This window comes from Prionailurus bengalensis, chromosome A1 (assembly GCF_016509475.1).
Source record: "Prionailurus bengalensis isolate Pbe53 chromosome A1, Fcat_Pben_1.1_paternal_pri, whole genome shotgun sequence".
NCBI lineage: Eukaryota > Metazoa > Chordata > Mammalia > Carnivora > Felidae > Prionailurus > Prionailurus bengalensis.
The window spans coordinates 3,547,871-3,560,509 of record NC_057343.1 but is presented as its reverse complement, the minus strand read 5'-3'; the positions used below and the strand labels follow the sequence as shown (position 1 = coordinate 3,560,509).

The following is a 12,639-nucleotide window of genomic DNA, read 5'->3' as shown; positions in this document are numbered from 1 at the left end:
TCTCTGACCCTCCCCCATTCATGCTCTGTCTCTGTCTCAAAAATAAATAAACATTAAAAAAATTAAAAAAAAACATAATGAAGAAATGAAACTTTTCAGTTGGTAGCGTATTCTTCTGCTATGGACTGAATTGTGTCTCCCCAAATATGCTGAAGCCCTAACCCCCAATATGACTGACTGTATTTGAAGGCAGGGCCATAGGAGGTCATAAAAACCAGGAAGGGTCCTAAGGGAGAGGCCCTGACATGATAGGATCAGTGTTCTTAGAAGAAGAAACATGGGAGCGCTCGCCCATTCTCTTCTTTCAGACTCTTGTAGTTGCACAAGCCACAGGTCATGTGAGCCCCCAGCAAGAAGGCACCTGCAACCCAAGGGAAGAGCCCTCACCGGTCACAAACCCTGCTGCCACCCCGATCTCGGACTTCCTGCTTCCAGAACTGTGAGAAACCAAATTTCTATTGCTTGGTAGACATCCATGGTGTTGGTTCTGGCAGCCCAGGCAGACGGCATCTTCCATGTACCTGGGCTAGAAATTTGGGATTCATCCTTCTTTTTTCTCTCACTCTTATCCATTCTGATTAGAAGTCATTTTTAAAAAATGTCATTGCCTTACAGTCTGCCTGTCTAAAACCCAAGCCCTCCGTCACACGGCCAGAAACCTAAATTAGAATGTCTCACCTCTGTGACTGTAAGGCTCCTATCTCCCAGTTCTTGCGATATTCTCGTTGCCTCCATTTATTATTATGCTACCGGTGGGCTTTTTCTAATATACAGCATTGGCCATGTTGTTCTTTTGCTTAAAACCCCTAAGTAGATACCCTTGGACAGAGGAATAAAACCCAGTTTTCCTTGAGTGGCATTAAATCCATCCTGTACAAGCCCTCGTCTGTCTCTAGACTCATCTCTTGCCATGTAGCTGACGTCTTAAACTCAGCATTTCAACCCTAATGAGACACTTCAAGTTTCTCAAACACATCTGTGTGTTTCAGAACACTGAAGTGTTTATTATCCTGCTGGACTACTATTTGCCTATAATTTCCTTTTCCTCTTTGCCTTCATTGAAAATATTTATCTTTAAAAATTCAGCTTAATTACAATCACCTCCATAATGCTGCTTTCCTTGGCATTTTTGTCTTCTTTAATTTTTTTTAATGTGTATTTATTTTTGAGAGAGAGAGAAAGACAGAACACAAGTGGGGAAGGGGCAGAGAGAGACGGAGACAGAATCAGGCTCCAGGCTCTGAACTGTCAGCACAGAGCCCCATGAGGGGCTTGAACTCACAAACTTGAAATCATGAAATCATGATATCATGACCCGAGCTGAAGTCGAACACTCAACTGACTGAGCCAACCTGGGCGCCCCAGCATTTTTGTATCCATATTGGTAAAACTCTCTACCTCTTTTCTGTACGTGTCCTTCCACAACAGTTGGACTATACCATGATCATAGCACCTGTAATTCTCTATTTTTATGTTCTTTTTTGTTTGTGTACTTGTTTATTGCTATTATTTTATTCCAGCATTATTCATTTGTTTGTGTGATGAAATCAAAAGTATTAATACGAGAGGGTTCTCACACTTTTCTTTCTCCCCAGAACACAAATGGGAATTTTGTAAGTCCCATGCCAATTCTTCCATTACCTTCTTGAAGATTCTTGAGATTTTAGAAGGAGGCGAGCTATATAGGTTACATAACATGCCAAGAGACACTGGAGGGGACAGAATGGTGAAAGATGGCTGTAACCAAACAGCAGGCTGGGGTGGAGCTAATAAACACTCTGTTCGTTCATTTTTCTCTCCTCTACATTCTGTTGTTTCTGTCTCCCATTAGCCAATATCAACTGTAAATGGGAGACCCAGAGAGTCTAGGTGAGACCATCCATAGAAAACAGACTTTCAAGGCATAAAGCTGGGAGGATCTGGGTTGACAGGGGTGAAACTGTGGAAAACAGAACATCCAACATGGGAGAGCATCTCTTATGATTCCTTCCTAGGCATAGCCTTTAGTAGCATTCTTCTGAGTCTTACTGATCTCATTTGAGTCATTTAAAAAAAAAATCAATCCTTATGGTCAACCCCTGAGCTTAGTGTGGGATAAATTTCCCTGGCAATGCATAAACTATAATATGGAAAGGCTAATGCCTGAATAATACATCGGAGTGCTTTTAGAAGGAGGATGGGATTGAGTGCTAGGCAGTCATTTGTCCACCATTGAACTCAGTGCACGGAAGGGAATGATTTTAATGAATAGAAACATCGAGTTTTTATGTTATTTATTTAATATTTTTAATTTATTTTTTTTATTGACCAACATGACATGTTGTTATTGGGAAGTTACTTATTTTAGACAGTGTCCCTGCCACTTGTCCCTCCAAAGTTGTCTGTGATTGTCACTCCAACACCAATCTGTCACATGCACTGTGAAAACTCCGTCAGAATTGGACTTGTGAGTTACAGGCTTACTGGCAGCCTCCTTGAGTATGGAAAGCCAGCACCAGAAGATCTGGGGTTGAATATGTGTTGTAGCTGATATTTTAAGCACATATCAGAATATCTGAGGTCATCGTCTCTTGCAAAGACTGTTTTCTCTGGAACATAGAAACATCGAGTTTTCAACATCTAGTTTACAATGACTATAATACAATGCTGTGTACCCAGCTATAGGATTTATTTATTTTTTTTATTAAATTTTTTTTTTTCAACGTTTATTTATTTTTGGGACAGAGAGAGACATAGCATGAACGGGGGAGGGGCAGAGAGAGAAGGAGACACAGAATCAGAAACAGGCTCCAGGTTCTGAGCCATCAGCCCAGAGCCCGACGCGGGGCTCGAACTCACGGACTGTGAGATCGTGACCTGGCTGAAGTCGGAGGCTTAACCGACTGCGCCACCCAGGCGCCCCCCCCCAGCTATAGGATTTAAAAGCATGTTCATGAGAGAACTAGTATTTGATCAATGCCTCCAATGCATCTTTAGCAATATGTGTATTACATCGTTTGGTATTCATGCAATTATTATTGAAATGATGTCTACAAACGCCTTGGCTGGTAAGTGGCAAATCTGGACGTCCATTTCGCGGTTGTCTTTTTTTTTAATGTAAAATTTTCAGACCTTTCTTTTAATTTCTCCTCCTTTGCAGTTGAGAGGATATTTAAAAATCTTCAGGAGTTTCTTATCACATTAGAAAGGGCAAACTGTATTATTGTACAAAACGTTAAAATGTATGTTAATTGTGATTACACAAATGCAGCTGAGTCTTGTTTGCGCCTCAGGGTGGCTTCTATTACTTATGCAAATCCACCACTATTTCTGCAACTCCACTAAAACGTTGGTTGATGGCACTGGAGTGATCATTATTCTATCATATTCTTGTTTATAGAATAGCGTTTCCCAACTGTGTTCTGTGGAATGCTCTTGTTTTTTTTTTTTTTTTAATGTTTACTTACTTATTTTGAGAAAGAGAGAGCATGCGGGAAGGGTAGAGAGACAATCTCAAGCAGGGTCCCCACTGCTGGTACAGAGCCCAACACAACACGGGGCTCAATCCCTTGACTGTGAGATCATGACCTCAGCCAAAATGCAAAGTCGGTCGCTTAACCAACAAGCCACTCAGGCACACCAGGGTGGCTTATTTTTTACCATGCTCAGAGGTGTGGTCATACAGGCTTGAGAAATTATATTACAAAGTTCTAGAAAGTTCTCTTTGCTCTGGAATTTCGCAGAGTCCTTAAATTATAATGTTCATTGTGCACCTACAGAAAGGAGATACGTTATGCGCAGGCATTTCCAAACTTATGTGAACTCATAGAGATGGGCTAGATGGGTGATGGGCACTACGGAGGGCACTTGTTGTGGTGAGCGCTGGGTATTGTATGTCAGTGATAAATCACTGAATTCTACTCCTGAAAAGCAAAAAAGAAGGAAAAAAAAGGAAATAAAGGATGCAAAACCTTTGCACTTTGTGAAGTAAAATAAAAGGGGAATGCAAATCACCCTCCCTCCCCTCACAAAACACAGAATATATATATATATATATATATATATTTTTTTTTTTTTATTTTTTTTTATTTTTTTTTTTTTAAATAAGAAATCCACTCTCATTCACCTGGAGTCTTGCTCAGAAAAGCAGCTTGGGAGATAATAGTTTAACTGTTGGAGGAAAGAATTGTCTTCCCACATTTTGATTTATTTTTTTTAATGTTTATTTGTGTGAGAGAGAGAGAGACAGAGCGTGAGCAGAGAAGGGGCAGAGAGAGAGGGAGGCACAGAATCTGAAACAGGCTCCAAGCTCTGAGCTGTCAGCATAGAGCCTGACTCGAGGTTCAAACCCACAAACCCCGAGATCATGACCTGAGCCAAAATTGGACGTTTAACCAACTGAGCCACCCGGGCACCCTTCCCTCTTTTGATTTAATCACTGCCAGAATCAAATGAGGAAATTGAGGCTTATGTGTGTAAATAATATACCCGCTATGTCTTCTCAAATTACAGCTTTCTAAAACATAAATATCTCATGTAATTTAAAATTGTAAGCATGTAACTTAAGGCTATAGTGGTAGATGGCCACTCCACGGTTATATCATACCTTCTTTTATTTGAAATTAAACCATTTGCAATTCGGTCATATCAAAATCTGCATTTTCCTGTACCCCTTTATAATTTTGCTTCCCCCACCAAAATCAGATACAGAAAAATTTTGAATTTTGAAAGGAAATTCTATAAGGAAAAATAACCAATAGATTCTTTGGGTTATTTTTAGGGCCTGATTTAGAAGACTTATAATGAGGGATATTTTCAAAGTATTTTTATTTCAAGTCATAATTTTCAAAACCAGCGCTGGCTTGTTTTGGGTATCTTCAGAGATGCCTTACATTCATCATATGAGGCTATGTTTTCCTTTTGGATATAATGGAATGTTATTTGGGCAGTGTCTTCTGAATAAGCTTGATTAACATACTTGTCATACCATTCTTGGCCAAACACAAAGTCTAATTATAAAGACACACTACTGTGTTGTTGGCCATTTCAGAAAATAGAACACAAAGCACGTATTAAACAATGGAATCATTGACTCAAGCACATTTCATCTCAGTGTGAACATTCACAGGATGTAGAAACTCTAGCATATTGACTAAAAATGTGGTTTTGCAAGTTTCTCTCAACTTTGGTTATAAACACTGTGCACATGGTTAGGGCACAGATAAGGCCGTATTCCTTGTAATGATCCAGTTTAACATGATGTTGAACTCTTGTGTCTCATATTGAAGGCATTTTATTTTTCTCCAGGTTCTTCTTCCACCAATAGAAAAGGCCAGCCTGGTTATGAAAATCAAGACAGTCTTTCATGGAGTCGCTCTGTCACCTGAATCACCCAGGCTGGTTTCATGTTCTGACAGGGCCATCCCAGTACAGATGTTCCTGGAGTTCACCTCTGAGAACTTGTTCAAGCAGTTCTTTTGATTCTCAGAAGCTGGTCTCACCCAGGCACCGGCTCACGATCAGCATGGGGACCTACTTGTATCTGTGGGACCAACACGGCATCCTGTGACTTCCCAAGGGCAAGGTGGGTCCATGCCAAAAGAAATTAAAATCATCCCCCAAGAGATCAGCCCTACAACACTACAACATTCCCACAAGTTGGTTTCTGAACCCAGCCAGAGAAAAAGAAAGTTCCTCTTTATGGGAACTTTATTCTAAAAACAACATCAGAATTATGAAAGAGCACATAATTATACAGTCGAATTTGACGCATAGCGGGCATTGTTCGTGTTTTGTATCACTGAAGTGATATCCTCAGGCTGGTGAATTCTGAGTCAGTTTGTATGAAGTCACAAAACATTATGGCCAAAAGTGGCCTTAGATATAACTATTGAGTTTGCAGATGACAAGGGAAGGATGGGCGCAGATACTCATTCAAGAAAGGAGTGGACCAGTTCCAATAAAACTTTTTCTTAAGGTTTATTTATGAGAGGAAAAAGCGTGAGTGGAGGGGGGAAGAGAGATGGGGACAGAGGATCCGAAGCAGGCTCCGCGCTGAAAGCTGAGAGGCCGATGCGGGGCTCGAACCAACAAACCGTGAGATCGGGACCTGAGCCAAAGTCAGATGCTTACCCAACTGAGCCACCCAGGCACCCCAGAAGTGGCACCACTCTAAAATGGTACTCAAAGACATGTCAGCAGTTCTCAAGATTTACAAATAGAATAAACATTTTTTCATATTAACCAGGCCTGAAGATCATTAGCACAAACACTGATGAGAATCAGGAAGCAGGTGGTTTATGAACATAAAGGGGTAAGAACCCAGTTAACACTGAATGAGACCAGGATCTATTTAAAGCAAAACTGAGGCAAATATCATCTGCTTTTACTCAAATGTGGAATTTAAGAAACACAACGGATGAATATAGGGGAAGGGAAGGAAAAATAAGATAAAAACACAGAGGGAGACCAACCATGAGACTCTTAACTACAGAGAACAAACAGGGTTGCTGGAGGGAGGTGGGTGGGGGGCTGGGCTAACTGGGGGATGGGCACTGAGGAGGGCACTTGCTCGATGAGCCCTGGGTGTTAATGTAAGTGATGAATCGCCGGGTTCTACTCCTGAAACCAAGACTACGCAGTGTGTTAAGTAACTTGAATTTAAAGAAATAAACTTAAATAGGCCTTTATGTATCATGGTGTCTAAAACATACTTTAAAAATGTTTTCCTGTGTCATTTAAGAAAATTGAGGGGCGCCTGGGTGGCTCAGTCGGTGGAGCGTCCGGCTCCGGCTCAGGTCGTGATCTCATGGTCCGTGAGTTCGAGCCCCGCGTCGGGCTCTGTGCTGACAGGTCAGAGCCCGGAGCCTGCTTCAAGTTCTATTTCTCCCTCTCTCTGCCCCTTCCTCTCTCATGCTCTGCCTGTCTCTTTCTCTCAAAAATAAATAAACATTAAAAAAAATTAAAAAGAAAAAGAAAATTGAAAAGTTTTGGGGCACTTTTAAGAGGCAAAGACAAAAAATAGAGCAAAAGAATTTTCCAGATTCTGTTTAAATTATGGTTGCTATTATTTGACATCACCCCTAAAAGTAGGGATTTGTTAAAACTGTACGTAAAATGCTTAACAAAGGATCATGGTGCTCTCTGGTGGTAATATCTTTGTGTCTTCCTGAAAAAATAAAATAAAACCAACTGAGTTCTAGAAGGGAAATAGGCAATGAATAACAATTTTTAAAAACTTGTATTCAATAATCTTTTCACGTAATTAGGTTGTATTTCTTTTTCTAGCTTAAGTTCATTATAAGACTCCATCATACACGTTTAACCCAAGGATGTATGGGAAATGCAATTCTGTTCTGGTGTGGAGATAAAATTCTGTCTGCGCTTCTCTATGCCCTCCGATGTGTGTGAATGTCGGGGTTTAGGGCCTCTGTGGATGGAGGGCGAAGGATCAGTAAAACCATAGCAAACTAAATTTGGGCATCACCAAGAAGGTCAATGACACCTCTGTGGTAACTCGCTAGGGACACCTCTCTGAAATGGATGAGGAAATGTGACCAGATGATTTTGCAAAGCATACACATCCCCACAAAACCTCTAAGCAATCTTACAAGTTCTAATCTTATAAGAAAGTTTCTCGTAATAGAAACAAATGAATGGGGTGAATGCCCTGCTTAGTAAGTAAGGGACAAAGGGGTGCCTGGGTTACTCAGTCGGTTAAGCATCCAGCGTCAGCTTCTGTCATGATCTCACAGTTCGTGAGTTCAAGCCCCGGGTCGGGCTCTGTGCTGACAGCTCAGAACCTGGAGCCTGCTAAGGATTCCGTGTCTCCCTTTGTCTCTCTGCCCCTCCCAAAGTGTGCTCTGTCTGTCTCTCTTTCTCAAAAATAAGGAAACATTAAAACAAAAAAAAGAAATGAGGCACAAAAATGAAAAGGCACAGGGAGGTGCAGACTTCCCTGTTGATAGGACGATATGTTATATGACAGACTGTGACACAGGAAACAGACGATGATCTCTAAAGTAAAGGAATCTAGATAATGTTTAGATGACATAAAGTGGTTCTTCCCATCAGATCCAAAGTCCCTTTCTTGTAACAAAATAAAATTTTGAAATAACCTGGCTAATATTGTACAGGAAGTTAGGATTGTTTAGCGATAGCCTGTAACATAATTAATATACGAATATTTTGTAACAATCTCTATTATTTTAAATGGAAATTGTAGATAACATAGTCTACCTACAGATATAACTTTAAAAAATCAATGTAATTCTACAACTGCATTCTAGATTGGAAATAAAGGAAAGTAATTTTTTTTTTTTTTTTTTGAGAGAGAGAGAGGGAGAGAGCAAGGGAAAGAGACAGAGGGAGAGGGAGGTAGAGAATCTGAAGCAGGCTCCCTACTCAGTGTGGAGCCCCCTCAGGGCTTGATCCCACAATCCCGGGGTCGTGATCTGAGCTGAAATCAAGCCTCAGACACTCAACTGACTGAGCTGCCCAGGAGCCACAAGGAAAGTAAATTAAAAAAAAAAAAAGTATTGCAATCTAAGTTTCGAGTGCCATGATGAAGTAAATCTACAAATGCATAGCTAGCATAGCCTGATACTGCATTATAATTATATCCATGTCTCAAATATGCTTTGTGAACAAATCTTGCAAAGGCGCTATAAAAAAAAATGTATGCTCTTCCCTTAATTTGCTTGATTGTTACATTTTTGGAAAATGTAGTGTATTTTAATGGAAACCATGCAAAAATACTTTGTATTTACATATAAGATGGAGAGAGTGTCTAAACTCAGATAAACATAGGCAGATTTGCAGCTACAGGACGTCTCCTAGACTTTTGAGATTTGTCTGGGACTTAGGACAATTCTTCCTTTTGTAGGCCTGTTCACTTATGGAAAACGTCTAGCCTCTCTGTTCTCCGACTGTTAAATGCCAGCAGAACCTCTCCCATCATTGTGACAGCAGGAAAGAGCTTCCAAAAATGCCATCCGGGGACCCATAAGCTCAGCCGAGTGCCCCTGGCAGGAACACAAGGTGTCCAGGAAGGGCCCTGAGTCCCTGGGCTGACTGGGTTCTCCGAGTCAATGTGTCAGGGCAATGACGTTCTCAGATTGGTTGTAATTCTGATCTCGTGAAGAAATGCCAAGGGTTTAAGATCCGGGAGACGCCTGGCTGGTACTCCGATAGCTTTACTGGCTTTTTAATTTTTAAGAAAACGCAGTCACCCTTGTCACTCACATCAGCATCCGGTTTGGTCTGCTGACGGATTTCCCTTCTGATCCTGGTCATCGGCCTCATCGTTCAAAGCTCTACGCCTTGCACAGGCGTGCGGTTCATGCCTATGGAGCGATGAGCAGGGCTGGCCATCCCGGGCGTGCTCTGAGTCCTGGCCTGGTAGCCCCGTGCCCCTTTCTGATTTACCTACCCGGAGGGGACAACTTTTCCTCAGTGAAGTGGTATAGACAGGGGGCAGAAGACGGCCTGATCTGGGCCCACAGGCAGCCGGGTCCTGTAGCTGCTCGCCCTCCTTGGGCCCTGCACGCTGCACCGGAGGCCACTCGGGGGGTGTCAGGCAGCCACACGCAGGCGCCTAGCTGGAGGGGCCAGCCCCAGAGTGCACATGTTGGTGGGGGCCGGCTTGGGGGGTGGGTATCTGGGCTGGTGTCTGTCTGGCACTCGTGTTGTGGCTAAGAACTGAGCTGGGTGCCAGCCTGGTTTCTGGGAGCCGGTGGGGTCGAGGAGGGAAACCTCGGTGGTCGGCCTCCCGCACCTGCACAGCCCCAGAGGTTGGAGTTGGCTGCCAGCGTCGTTCCTGGGCTCCACCAGGGGGAGGGAGGGACCCAGGCAGCTGGCAGCCACAAAGGCAAACATCTGTGGGGGTAAAGGCCAATGAAACAGGCAGGAGATCTGGGACACTTATGGCAGCCATCAGTCTCATTGGTGGCAAAATCTGATGAGTTCATCCGCCAAGCAACAATCATCCGTGAACTACAATTGCTCCTGCCGCGTGGCTGCTGTTTGGTAACCCTTGCTTTTCTGCCTTGTTCCTGTTGCCTCTACATGTCTCAGCGTTGCTGGTCTGGGGCAGCTGAAACCGAAGTGGAGTCTCTGTGCCACGCCCCCAAAAGCTCACCCCACCCTCCCCTTCTCTTTCTGGCAAGAGATCTCCTTCAAGTTGGGAAATTCCATCTTGAGAGGGAACAAGGGCAGCTTGAGGGTTGGGGTGACAGGGATGAAATGAAGCTCTCTGCCTTCTCTTCTGGTGCCATTGCTCTCAGGTGCTATTTTTTTTTTTTTAATTCCCGTGTTTCTAGAGCTTCTTCTGTGGGTGATAGAGTGCTCCCAGATCTGTTTTTATTCACTGGTAGATGCGTATTATTGAGGGACAAAGACTGGGGTTTCCTACATCATCATTTTGGTGACATCTGTGAGGGCAGTTCTAGAGTTCTGCTAACATTTGCCCATAATGTGGGAGTTTTAAAACTTTTTTTTTTTTTTTTTTTTTTTTTTTTAGCTCGGAATATGTTCTTGAAGCTGAGAGTTCATTTACTTCATCAGGTCTGGGAAGTTTTTAGTTTGACATTTCTTTTTTTTTTTTAATTTTTTTTTTTTTAACGTTTACTTATTATTGAAAGACAGAGAGAGATAGAGCATGAGCAGGGGAGGGGCAGAGGGAGAGGGAGACACAGAATCCAGAGCAGGCTCCAGGCTCCGGGCTGTTAGCACAGAACCCGATGCGGGGCTCCAACCCACGAACCCCGAGATCATGACCTGAGCTGAAGTGGGATGTTTAACCGACTGAGCCCCCCAGGCGCCCCCAGTTTGACATTTCTTAAAATATTGCCTTATACAGTACTGATTTCTCTGTTCTTTCCTCTTAGTGGTCTTGTAAGATTTCTGTTGGATCTTCTCATTTTGCATTTCATGCATCTTAACTCCCTTTCATAGTTCCCATCTCTTTTTCCCTATGCCATGTATTCTGGTTAATTTCTTTCTTTTTTTCCATCAGCTCATTATTCCTCTCTTCAACAGTGTCTACTTAAAACATGCCATTTATTGAGTTTTTAATTTCCATGATGACATTTGTTAGAAGTTCTCTCTTGTTTCTTTTTTTTTAATGTTTCTTTTTTTAATTTTTATTTTAAATGTTTACTTATTTATTTTTGAGAGAGAGAGAGAGAGCACAAGCAGGAGAGGGGCAGAGAGAGACACACACAGAATTTGAGGCAGGTTCCAGGCTCTGAGCTGTCAGCGCAGAGCCTGACATGGGGTTTGAACCCATGAATTGTGAGAACATCACCTGAGCCGAAGTTGAACTCTTAAGGGACTGAGCCCCCAGGCACCCCTAAAATGTTTATTTTTGAGAGAGAGAGAGAGTACATGTGTGTGCAAAAGAGGGGCGGAGGAGGGAGAGAGAGAACCACAAGCAGGTTCCGGTGCTGTCAGCACAGAGCCCGATGCGTGGCTCGAACCCATGAACCATGAGGTCATGACCTGAGCTGAATTCAAGAGCCAGATGCTTAACTGACTGAACCACCCAGGCGTCCTCTTTTTTGTTTCTTTATAAAATTTTCCTGGTTAATATTTTAATAGCATCTCTGGGGTTCTCAGAATGTCAGTTCCAGGTTTAATCCTTTAAATCTTTAAAGATTCATCTCCCTGCAGCTCAAACATACTACAATGCCATGTATTTTCTAGTTATTGAGCTCCTCTCTGCCAATAAGAACTCTGTGCATCACTGCTCAATTAACTTCTGCCCCCCAAAATATAAGCTATATTATTAGGCTTAAAAAGAGTTCAAATCAAATTCAAAGGATATGCTGGTTTCTTGAGAAGTTGCAACTCAAAAATAATAATAAAGATAAGATTCTTCCTGGCACTGCCTATTTATTCTTTCTACAAATATTTGTAGAGCCGCTACTACGTGTCTGGCACCATCTTATATGGGAATGTGAGGTGGAAAAGTCACTAGTCCTTAAAGAGCTTGGAGTTCCAAAAACGAAACTTCTAACATTGATGGATTGCATCCATAGGATATGGAACTCTTTTTCTTATTAACTGACAAGCTGAGAGACTTGTCTCAAAGACATTTTCTTTGCGGCATCTCTTAGGTAGAAATAAAAAGTTAAGTGACCAGAAATTTATATATTCATATTTGGTCAACAGTGGCAGCCATTAATGAAAGTGGTTCTTTTCATGGCCAGCACAAAATGGTTCTCAAGTTGTAAGTTGAGTCTAACAAGCCTTACTCCGTATGGACTAAGAACTCTATTTTATGGTTAAGTAGGGAGTTATGTCTTAAATAGTCTCTTGGACTGTTATTAAATACGCCTTTCTTTTCAAAAATGAAACACCTTGAACTTCGTTTCAAAAGGCATTAAAAAAAGCATTTTTTAAAAAGTAGTATGTGTTTAAGATAACGCGAAGCAGACTGGAATTTTCTTAATCTGCTAAAGACTATCTATCAAAACCTACAGCAAGTATTGGACATAATAGCAAAATAGCAGAAATAATCTCTTAAGGTGAGGAACTCTACCGGCAGCTGTCTGTTGTCACTCCGTCCATTCAACGTCATGGTTGAAGCCTTAGCCGGCACAGTGAGACCAAACAACAGCAACAACTAACTAGTAAGAACACAAAATTTCGAAAGCCCTA

At 42.0% G+C, this 12,639-nt stretch overlaps 1 pseudogene; it reads right to left on the bottom strand.

Annotated features, from left to right (window-relative positions):
* Window positions 1-9,282, bottom strand: part of LOC122466875 — a 192,439-nt pseudogene extending 183,157 nt beyond the window's left edge.
* Window positions 9,283-12,639: the final 3,357 nt, after the last annotated feature.